Source organism: Drosophila miranda, chromosome XL (genome assembly GCF_003369915.1).
Source record: "Drosophila miranda strain MSH22 chromosome XL, D.miranda_PacBio2.1, whole genome shotgun sequence".
In the NCBI taxonomy this organism is placed as follows: Eukaryota; Metazoa; Arthropoda; class Insecta; order Diptera; family Drosophilidae; genus Drosophila; species Drosophila miranda.
This window is the reverse complement of record NC_046673.1, coordinates 14,226,432-14,238,694: the sequence shown is the minus strand read 5'-3', so window position 1 is coordinate 14,238,694 and position 12,263 is coordinate 14,226,432.

Below are 12,263 nucleotides of genomic sequence, written 5' to 3'. Positions count from 1 at the left end.
GAGAGCCATACTGACTAAGTATCGGGTATAAATGTAGAGTTGCGGTCGCCGCAGCAACTCACAACGTTCCCCCTCGTTTTTTTTTTTTTTACAAGTAACAGCCGCACGAACCGAAAAGCAAATGGGGGAGACCCAGTGAGGGGGCAGAGTGCAAAACTGCTGGCAAGTCGATAAATAAACAAGTGGGGAAGACTGCCGGCTGCCGGTTGGGGGAGAAAGTACACAGAAGGTTGATTAATACGGAGGGCCAAAGGTCGGGTTAGCTCTGACAATAAACCATATTTAATTTTACATGTGTATCCAGCATTCAGGATACGAGCAGGATCCAGCTAGAAGAGAGGGAGAGCCATGCCATGTAGACTCATGGAGAGGCGAACTGGCGATGGAAAATCCGTGTATCGTTAATTGGTTAATCAAATCTGAAAGGATTAAGAATAGATCTTTGCTTAATATATTCTGTTTCAAATCTCTGATATAGGGAACAATTTGCTCTAATTTCTGGTCAAAAAGTCTATTTATAATGGACTTCCCTAAACAGTCTTAAACTGTATGTCAAGGTCATCTCTAAGGTCAAAAGTCTGTTCTTTGAGATTCTTTTGATCCCGAATTGAGTATACAGTAGAAGGTGGTGTAATTATAGGGAATCGATGATTCGGCTCTAGCCGAGGAGCACAAGGTTTGAAAAGGTCAAAGTTGCCCCATCGGAGGGTGTCCCCTCGTCGTCATCATCGCAGCTCGGTTGCTGCCCTTCAGTCCTGTTTTTTCCCGCTTTCCCTGTCTATTCTTTATTGGGTTGGGGCTTGGGTTTTTTTTTTGTTCCAGAGCTCCGCTAATGCTAACAATGTTAATTAGCGACGAACGCCTTTTGTTTTAATTGTGCTCGCCATGCGAGGCCCGAGATTTGTGTGGGCTGGGGATGAGGATGGGGATGGGGGGTCTGCTACGTGGTTGGAGTTGGAGGAATGGTGAATGGTGGGTCGTCATTGCTGCTGCTGCTTCTGCTGGCCAAGTTAATTGCATTTCTCGCAGAAGAATGCTTTTGGCCAGGGGCAGGGCCAGGGCCAGGGGAAGGGGTAGTGGCGGGGGGCTGGGGTGATGTGCGCCCGCTGCGTCATCTCAGCGACTGTTGGCACAACACGAATCAGGCCCTGGAAAACGGGAAGCGGGAGAGGGGTAGAGTCCTCCTCCGGCACTAATAAGGTTAGCACTTGAATGGGAATCAAAAACTATGCATGGACCAGGGCCAGGGGTGGAGGGAAGAGAAGGGAAGCTGAATTCGATTAAAATTACATTTTTCACTCTTCGACGGAGCTGCCTCGCTGCCGTCGCTGTGGCACAGCGAGAAACAGGACACGCAGCGTGAATCCTTTTGATTGTTGCTCGAATTTGCAACTTGTGCAACGCATTTAATTTTATTTCATTTGAGTTTCATTTGCCAATTGCACACTCCTGCCCCCCGCCCCCCAGCACTAGCACCATCTCCTCTGCTTCGTTTTTTTTTGTCCCATTCGACAACCCTTCGCCGGCCGAATCCTGCGCCACAGGACACTCACTCCCAGGGACTGGGGCGAGGATCGTCGTTGCACAGGAAGCAAAGCCGGCCACGTTGTGGGCTCACGTACCCGGCCACAAGCGAGGTCTACCAGAGCAACCCCGAAACGTCCTCACCGTCCTGCGTCCTGCGTCCTCCGTTCTCCGTCCACAGAGTACTCGTCTGGGAAGTCCTCGGAGTTCTCCTCATCAAAAAGGACACTTGACGGGTACAACAAAAGCCGATGTTGTGTCGCTGCCACCGTTTGCTATTTTATTTCTATTTGCCTCATTCATTCGCTTGCAGCCAGCTTTTAGCGCTGCCTTTTGTTCGTGTCTCTCTCTTTCTCTTTCTCTGTCTCTGTGTGTCTCCTTCCCTCTGTATACCCATCTCTCTCTCTCTCTAGCCTTCTCTGAATGAGTGCTCGTCCGCTGTGCCCCTGATTATCCTTTCAATTAAATTGTAGCGTAACATTTTCCACATCGTTGCCAACAGTCAGTCAGCCAGCCAGCCAGCCAGCCAGCGGACCGAGTCCCCAGAAAGAGGTGGATCAACCCAGAGAGAGAGAGGGAGACGGAAAGAGTGGCTGCCTTTGTTGCTGCCTTGCTTGCATCTAAGTAGAACGACTGCTGGCTGGCTGCCCTGTGTGCAAGTGCGTGTGAATACAACTGTGAGTGCGCTGAATGGTGAATAACGAGTGTGCGTGTGAGTCTTGACTGTTGATTTTGTTAATGGCCTCAGACCTACTCCCCCCCCACACCATTCCTGGCAATAAAGTCTTGGAGCCCTGATCTGTAGTCAAGATTTATCCACAAATCCAAATGCGAAGATCAAGATCTTCCAAATAAGTTTTAGGATCTTTGCAATCTACAAAAAGATTGCGTGACTCTGGCTGGCAGAGATGTGGTTGTATTTTCCATCTCTCTATAGCTCATAAGATCCTGATATTAAAATCAAACATGTCATAGGAGAACTATCTGTCAAGCATTACCCTGCAAAGCTCTCTGTAAAATGTACTTACTGACCCATCATTCAAAGACCTGCACAGAGAGCGAGAGTGTGGGCCAGGGATCCCAATGATTTGAGCTGATTTGAGAGGATTCCATCAGATGAGCTCTAAATCTGATTCCGTTTCTGTTTCTGTTTCGGTTTCTATCTCTGGGTCGGGGTTTTTATTTATTTTTTTTTGGGGAATCCTGCATAATATATGATATGATATAATATGATTTGCCTACACAAAACGAAAATCAACACGCACCGTGAGGGATAGATAGATGCACACGACAATCAACTTGTTCATAAAACATGAGAGTTTTTGAGCTGCCAGGGGGAATGGGGAACGGGTAGGAGGATGTGGCAGTAGCACGGCCGTGCGAGTGTCATATATGGGATGTGGCGCTTGGGCGGGGTCTGTGAATGGTGGATGGTGTCGGCAATCAGTCAAATGTAATAATAAATAAATAAATCAGAAGCAAAAGCAGAAGCAGAGAACACATAAACAACGGGCACTCGGTTTAATGGAAGTACAAATGGAGCATTTCGGATTAGAAATCACAATCACGAAAATCAAAATACAAAATACCAACAAAAAATACAACTACATGCATGTACATATATATATACATGTACGAGTACTAGTATATATTTTCTCGGGGTATTGCAACTCTTTTCTATGGTCCGCCTTTTGGGCTGTCCGCTTAGACAAAATTTATTAGGCATTTCCTCAAGCAGCTGTCTCGGATCAGCTCTTCCTGCGCCCCGCTCTCAATCGACAATTCAAGGTGTCAGCCAGCAGGAATGAGTCCTCGAGTGGCAGTCCAATAGCTCGAGCCTCGAGGACTTCATTTGCCGAATAGGCGGCACTATCAATAGGGGCCCCAAGAGGTTGGCAAACACACGAGCGGAGCCAGCCGGACAACTAATGAATGGCAGTGCATTCAGCTACAGTGGAGCCTCGGAAATGTTGCCATTCCATCCACTAATGGATATCCTAATTGACTGAAACGTATCCACTGTGCGCTTTGCTGTGCATTGATTTGGCAGACAGCTCCAAACAAACAGCAAACAAGCAGCAAACAAACAGCAGACAAACAGCGAGTGAATCAACATACTAGATTCTATCCGGTTTCCAGTTCCATTTCCAGTTGCAGTTGCAGTTGCAACATTCAGGCCATGTCGCTGCTGTTATTTGTCGAGTGCGCATTTCCGCTTGGCCAAAACAAAAAAAGAGGAGAGGAATGGAATTCCTAAAAGAGTGGCAGGCAGAGGTGCGCCTATCTCCCATCTGGGACCCGTACCCGGACCCGGACCCAGGTCGGTTGCTTTATGTCATGCGATACGTGTGCGTGAAGGGCGGAGGCATCACCTTTGTGACAGGCCCAATTCAATCAGCGGTAATTATGTCGCATGGAAATCATATCGTCCTGCCCAGATCTAGCTGTGTGAATTACACCAATGAGATCGGACCATCACTAGGAGCAGGATAGGATTAGCTCATGCTGTTTATTTCCACTGCCAATGAAATGGAGATTCTGCTCTGCAGCAGCACTTATGAATGAGATATGCCCTCTTGAATATTCCGATGGTTATCGGTGGGATTAGGGCCCGAGTAGAGGGAATAGTTACACAACATTGGCCCTCAGTACAGGAGAGTGCCGGATGTTGATGCGATTTCCATCGCCTTCAACGGATTGCTGCAGCGACACCTGAGCCATCCTGGATACGATATCAAGCACCTTATCAGAGGTGTCACGGCATTCCCCCTAAATCGAATATAAAACTTGCTTCGATAATATATCTTTATCTATATTTATTCTCTTTATCTTTAAATAAAATTGAATTCTATTTAAATTCACTGTTTTTGCACGAATAAATACTCTTATTTGTATGGTTTTGTTTCTTTTTACTATGGCATTTTTCTCTGTAAAAACAGCGTCCTAATATGTGGAGGGCTCTCAGTAAGGGCTGAGATTCAGCCCTGAAAATGTAGGCTTTGAAGTCGTTGTCTCCTTTCAATTGGACATGATATACTTCAAATAACAAAATTTGATTAGTTTTTGGAACTAATATAATGGAAAAGCATGAGGAAAGAGAAGCCAAGGATGAGGATGTGACACTTTCGATGGGGGCCCCTCTCTACCTCAAGGACGATTGCTCAATTTGTCTCGGCCCAAAGACGGAAGCAGTGGCCGTGACATGTGGTCACACATTCTGTTGTGCGTGCATCAATAGGCTGTTGTTGATGCCCCAATCCAATCGGGAGCGTCGCTGTCCGTTGTGCCGCGCCGAAATAACGGCACCTGGTCCCCGAGATGAGCCACTGCCAACTCCTCGAATCCAGGCTATCTCTCCCAGTGTAATGGAGCTATTCCTCCATCCATGATTTCCATTAATTAACATTAATTGTTCAATATTTACCTGTTAAATATACCAGCCTCTGGGGTGAATCAAATGAATCTATCGCTTTTGAAGTAACTAAATTAACGCCAAATAGTACAATTTGTTCAGGCAACGAGGCCAAGAATACGCCCAGTTATTGTTCTCCAGATATTCTGAACATACTGCCAAAGGGATCACAGAAAAAAAAGAGCTACGGCTCTTAAGCCCAGACCCAATATGGCTTAAAATTATACCCCAGCATCATTACAATAAAAATCAGCGACAGCCAGTACTGACATTTGTTTTTATTTGTTCTTATTCTTAAATTGTTCTGGTAATTGGCTGGGTCCTGTGTAGGAGGCTCTCGTAGGTCCTTGGGTTGGATGCCACCAAAATGAAGATAATGTAGATGATAAAGATCACAATTGCTCCGCACTTCAGAGTGGTGTAGTGCTCCTGCGCCATGTCCAGGACCTTTGCAGCATAGTCCACAATAGCCCCCTGTGATGTCTTGTGGTAGCCTGGGTCGCCAGGCATGACTGATCTAGCGGAACTAGCCACGGCTCACAATGTTCCTGCCCCTTAGAATTTCTAAATAGAAGACAGTTTTAGAGATAAATCGACTTGCAGAATTGAAGGAAATGCATTTAATATTTTGGAATTAAAGCGCCTTAGGCGCCAAAAACGGCAAGAATTGGAACTATTAAGCGTCGTGCGGCATCTATTGGTGATGACTTTAACTGTTGGCTATGGCGCCACTTGATTGAGATGCAGGGGCGCTGCTGACCTTAATCCTTGGGCTTCAAGATTCTGCCGTCCGATGGCGCCACATCGCGTGTAAAAATCATGTAGAAATTACATTTCTACAGGTCTCATGCTGTTAACAACAGATTCAACAGATAATTGTCTGAAAAGGGAATGAGTCTCTTTCGTCCTTGCAATCGAAGGAATGCACTTCCATTACGCATTTAACGCCCTTACCTCTAACATACATCCGAAAAAAAGGCATTTGATGTTTATGTATATTTCGTAACAAATCGAAAATTGTTTTTATTACTTTCTGATCAAAATCATACAACGTTCTCAATTCGTTTTGTTGATTACTCAATTATCGCATTATAATAATGTGTTTTGTTTTTGTTTTTGGGTTTTCGCTTTTCTTTTGTTTTGTTTTTCGTTTTGTTGTTGTTTTTTTTTGTATTTTGTATTTTTAATCATGTTGGTTTTGTTTGGTTTTACGTTTGTTGCTTGCTTTCTTTAATAATAATTTATAATTATAATAATTTATATAATAATATTTTTATAATATTACTTGGTAATTTATTAATTCTCATCTTCCTCGTGTCCGCCCAGATGAGGGCTGGGGGCGTGGCATAGTGGGGCAGAGCGAAGGAGATAGAGAGATAGAGGGGTGGTCTCTGGTCATCCCAAGCCCCAGCCCAACCGTCCAACCCTCCAACCCGCCCCCCGCCCCCCAACGGGCACTGGCGTCAGGCCTCAGCCTCTGGCTTTGTTCTTTCGTGTGTCTTTGCCCTTCTTCTCATTTACTTTTACCTTTAATATTATTTTTACTTTACTGCATATGATTTTTGCTTTGTTTTGCCATTTTGGGGCTTTGGTTTCTTTCTTTTTTTTTCATTTGGTTTTTATGTAATGCGCCTGCTGCAATAATTTTAGTTTTGTAAAATTAACTAGTCGTAAAATGTGTGTGTGTAGGTGTGGGTGTGGGTGTATGTTTACTTATGTGGCTGTCTGTCTGTGTGTATCTGTCTGTCAGTTCAGTGTGTTCGGGGGAGGGGGTGCACATGTGTGTGTGTGTGTGAATGTGAGTGTATGTATGTTATTTACAAGTCAATTATATAATTGTTGTTGCTGTTGTTGTTCTTGTCTCGTGTCTTACATATGTATAAGTGTTACCGTTCTCGTTCTCGTTCCACTCGTAGTATTCATTTCCCTCGCACTTCGAATCGAATCGAATCGCATCGTTCATTGCATTTTCTTTAGTATGTATTTGTATTATATGATGTATATAATATATACTATATACTATATACGATATACTATATACCACCTCATCGCTGTATGTATTTATTCATGTTTTGTCCGATTATGTTATGCGATCCTGAAATGATTTCTTCGTATGCCTTCTGTTCTGTTCACTTTTCTCCAGTTTCTGTTACTGTGTGTGTGTGTGTGTGTGTTTGTTTGTATTTATGTATGTGTTTGTGTGTGTGTGTGTGTTAGATTGCTTTATTTATTACTTAGATTGCTAAAAATTCACGTTTATATCCTCAATATAGGGGCTTTCATATATGTGTATGCCATGTATATTGTATATAGATTTGTTGTTTTTCCTTCTCCATTCTCCGTCCGCTGTTCCGTTCTCCGGTATTTAGTATAGACTAAAAATGTTTCCCATTGTATTATGCATATAGTATATGGGTGTATATATGTATGTATGGAGTCGCACATGCACACACACATAGCCATATGTATGCATGGTACCTGTATGCGGGCATGCCCGACCTATCCTGCATTCCTGCTTCTCGATTGCTCGATCACATCCCTCTATTCGATCTCCATTCACATTCCTATCCCATTCCGTTTCCGGTTCCGTTTTGCTATCGTTAAATAACTATAATCGTAATATACTCGTACTTATATGGGCCTTAGACTTAAGTGCTGCTTATGTGTTCTCTCCTCACCAGCTTCTCGCTTCTGTTTTGTTTTCGCCTTCGCTCTCGATTCATTCAAGTTTCCGTGTCACTCATTTTCAAATTTATAGACTGAGGACTACTGCGGTTTCCTTGCTTCTATCTGTGTAGATGTGTACGTGTGTCTGTGTGTTTGTGTGTTTGTGTGTTCGTGTGAGTGTATATATATAAATGGGCGTATATATATATACCTATATAGCTTCAAATTAAAGCTTTATTAACCATGCTCGCGTTTTTCGTTTTCGTATTAACAAAATCAAACGTTCCATAATAATCGTACTCAAGACTCAATAATCGATAATAATAAATTACGATAACTGCACGTTATAACTAGTTAAATTTCCATTATCATTATAATTATCATTATCATTATAATTATCATTATCATTATCATTATCATTACCATACAATACAGTATACAGTACAAAAAAAAGATGGATCTAATCCAGCCTCGCCTCGCCCCGGCCCGGCCTTGGCCGTCTCTGGCTAGTGTTGGTTGCGTATTTAGTTACCGTTAGTTGTATATCTGTATAATTATGCTAAGTTATATGTATGTATATCTATATGTATGTATATTTATATGTGTGTGTGTGTGTGTGTGTGTATATATAAGAGATACAAACTAGATGTATGTATGCACGCTTAACGCCTAAAAGTTCGCTCTAGATTCGAGTTACTCTCCCTTTACTCATCTGCAGCTCCTGTGGTTCTGTGCAGCTTTCTCAGTGGTTGTGCTTGTGCTTGTGGCTGTGGGTGTGGGTTTTGGTTTGGGCGTGATTGTGGTTTCTGGTTGGGTTGTCTCTTAATGGGGATGTGGATATTGAGAGGGAGATGGAGATGGACAGTAATCGGGCTAGGATTGGTTTTCAAAATGGTAATCGTCTTTTAATTGGATATGTGCGAGTGTTTCTAGTTAACAAATCAAAGAAAGGATCTCGAGAGATATTTCGCGTGAAGTTAGAGTGGACCGACAGGACAGGACTCCCTCCCCCTAGTATCTGTTTCTGTTCCTATCTGTCTGTTCCCTGGCTGGGTCTGGAATCTGGAACTAGAACTCAAAGTGCTGTAGAGGGGGCTGGGGTGCTGCCTGGGTGTTCTGTGGTCGGTTCGGTTCGGTTCGGTTCTTCGAGGTCTGTTTTTTTTTTTAGTCTAATATTGCGTGTATAAGTTGGGTACTCTTTATCGGGTCTTTAGTGTACAAATACGAATGCTTGGTTTGTTTGTTTTATTTGTTTGCCATTTGTTACTGCTTTAAAATCTTTGTTTTTACTTCAGTTCTTTTTGAATTTCATTTTTGTGTAGATTTGTTCTCTGTCGGCTTCTTTTTCTTTTCGTTTTCGTTTTCTTTTTTTTCTGTTTCCGTTTCTGTTTCTGTTTAACCGCTTTCCCATCTGCTTTGTATTCCATAACTTTGTAGAAATATTCAATGCATTGTTTTTATATATTAATAATTATAGTTATTCTTTAGTAATTATAATTATTATTCGTTATCAAGTTTAATCAAAATTCCTCTAGTTGAAGGCAATCGGCGAATATATTTAAAATTATTTATGCAAATATTTTACATACGTTTCTTTTCGTTTCGTTTCGTTTCTTGGTTTTCGTGTTTATCTTTACATTACATTACGATTACGCTAGTTGACTAAACTAAGGATCTCCTGGAAAACAAGTCGAAATACAAAAAGCTCTTCCTCCTACACTCCTACTATTCCTACTCCTATTCCTACTTCTACTCCTACTCCTACTCCTACCCCTACACCTCTTTCTGCACTGCACTGCACTCCTACATCCATTTGTCTAACTTTTGTCCAGCCTTTTGCCAGCTCGAAGGATTCTTTTCGATTCTTTCGATTCTGTGTGTTTGTTTTCGGTTTAAAAGTCATCTGAATCTGGAAAACTTAGGTGTAATTTTGCTAAAGATGTTCGCTTTCGCTCTCCATCTGGTTTACCATCCTACCGTCTTCGCTTCGTTATAAAACTTTTACTATATATATGTATATATATATATGTATATATATTTTACTTTTATATGTATATGCTTGTATATAGTATATATGTGTATATAGTATGGTTGCTTGTGTATATATATACGCGCGGGTGTGTGTGTATTTACAGCTTAGTTGTTAGTCGTTTAAAAGATAGGCTTACTCGTAGATACGTAGCTAGGTTTTTGGTTGTTAGTAAAAAAAACATGGTCTCCTCCTGCATTCTGTATTTCCGTATTCCGTATTTTTGAGGCTCGTTCCGCTGTCGTCATCCGCTGGGGCACTATGTACAGGGTTGCATTTTGTTGTTCGTTTGGTTTCATTTAAAAATCACTTTAAGGCAGTTCAGTTTTCCTACACATTCAGGAAATAAATTTGTCCTCTTCTCCTAACGAGAACTTTCTGCTTCTGTTTCTGCTTTCCGGCTACTACGAAACAAAACGATTTGATCTGGGATGAAAGGAGCGGGAATCGAGGAGGAGGGAACCTCCCGCCATTAAGGGACTAAGTGGGACTCGAAGAGGAGGAGGAGGAGGAGATGGGGGCTAGGAGCTAGGAGCTAGTGGTAACTGAAGTCTACGATTTACATATTGCTTACGATATTCGAATGCCGCGTTTAGGAACTACTTCTGCCATAACCGAAAAAACCCGCTAAAACCAACTGAACAATTATGCTAGACTGGCTTTAAATTGGAAGACAACAACATCTGCTCCGCCATCGCTCCTCACTCGCCACCAGCTATCCCCATCGTCAGCCTCATCCCAATTCCGATACGTTCCGTTCCGTTTCGTTCCGTTACGCTCCATTGATTCCATTCCCTGTGCAGTGTGTGCCCGGACAAAAGCCAGATGTTTTACACAAAGTACTACTATACATATGTGATATTGCCATTGGGTTTCAGTGACTTCGTTTCCGCTTCATACGCTCCATACGCCGTCCACTAATTATTGTCTGCTATTTGTTCACACACACACAAATTGATATACGCTAAATGCCTAAAGTAAACCTCAACTGAAACTGAAACTGAATCCTTAATCTGAATCTGAATGTGAATCTGGATCTGCATCCTGTAGGTAGAGCAAAAGTCAAACAATTGAATTGGTTCGAGAATCGGTTCGTTCCAACGAAAGGACAACGAATATGTATAGTATGGTCTTGTCGCATGCCAGATACAATATACTGTATAATAGGATTTCGCTTGTCGGCTGCCTCTCCTCTCCTCTACTCTCCACTGTTTCTGTTTCTGTTTTTGTTTCGTCGAAATATATTCAGCAATGTTCTCTTTTGGGTTTCGTTTAGTTTCGTTTCGTTTCTTTTCTCAACGAATGCATTGTATATTTGCTTATTATTATTATCAATATTATTATTTGAATGCTCGATTCGATTTGGTTTAGCTTCTTAAAACTCTGTCTGAGAATGTGAATTGGCAGTTTCAATTTTTGTATTCAATATATGTAGGCTTAACGGTTTGCTTTTCTTTTTACAATTTTGATTCGATTAGTATACAATTAAAAAATGTTTATTTTTGTCTAATAAAAAGTTCTCACTATTCGATTTGCTAGGGAATCAAACTAAATTATCGTATTTTATCGTTACCATTGCGCTAATCACTCATTGATTCGATTTAAAATATACATAAGTTACGAGTATTTCACCAATATGCTTTTCACTAATTGTTTTTTGTTAGTTCGTTTCATTTCATTTCGTTTCATTTCGTTTGCGAGTGCGATTTCGATTTCGATTTGTTTCGATTCTTTTGCTGTGAATGCTGAGAAATTGACTTTCTTTGTCGTGTGCGAGTGTGATAGTGGGACTCCGATTGGATTTGGGATGTGGATTGGAAGGATGAAAGACTAAGGGGAAAGAGTGTTGGACAATGTTGGATGGCAGGGCTGCCTATGCCTCGTTCCGATCTCAAGCTGTGCCAGATCCAAAAATAAAACCCAATAAACAATATGATATGTATACAAGTTTCGTTTTTATTGCCGAAAGAACAAATGAATGAGAAAGTATGTGTGTGTTTGTGTGTGGTAGAAGATACAAAACGAAAACCTTAACTTAGCCACTGAACACTAAAGATACACAAAAACCAAACTCAGGCCCAGAACAATCAAACAAACAACTGACCAAAAAAAAAAAACAACAACATAAAAACCACAAAGTGTGTATTGGGGTAAAAAAGTCTGAAAATCCTGGCTGAGATCAGCTGTTAAATAAAGTGATAGAGTGGAGAAGAGGGGTGGGATTGGGACTGGGATTCGCGTTTGCGTGGAGTGTGGACCGAATTGACCGGAGGTGAAACGTGGTGAAAAGTCCACATACAATATATCGTCTTCTGCTTTACCTGCTTATTGCTTTTCGAGTTGCATCTATGAAATGTTCTCTGTTCCGTTCTGTTCTGTTCTGTTCTGTTCTTCCTTGTTCTTAGAGCCTAGATTCAGCTATTACAATTCGTATTCTCATTTAGATATAGGTAGTGTTTATACTATGCTATATATTGTATATTGCGGCAAATACTTTGAAAAATAAAGTCTTGCTTCACCGTCGCCTCACTTGTTCGTCTGTTTGTTTGTTTGTTCAATTTGAATTTCGATTAACCGATTAATTCATACACGGGGTTTTTGTTTTTTTTTGTTTGTTGCGATCCGATGCGA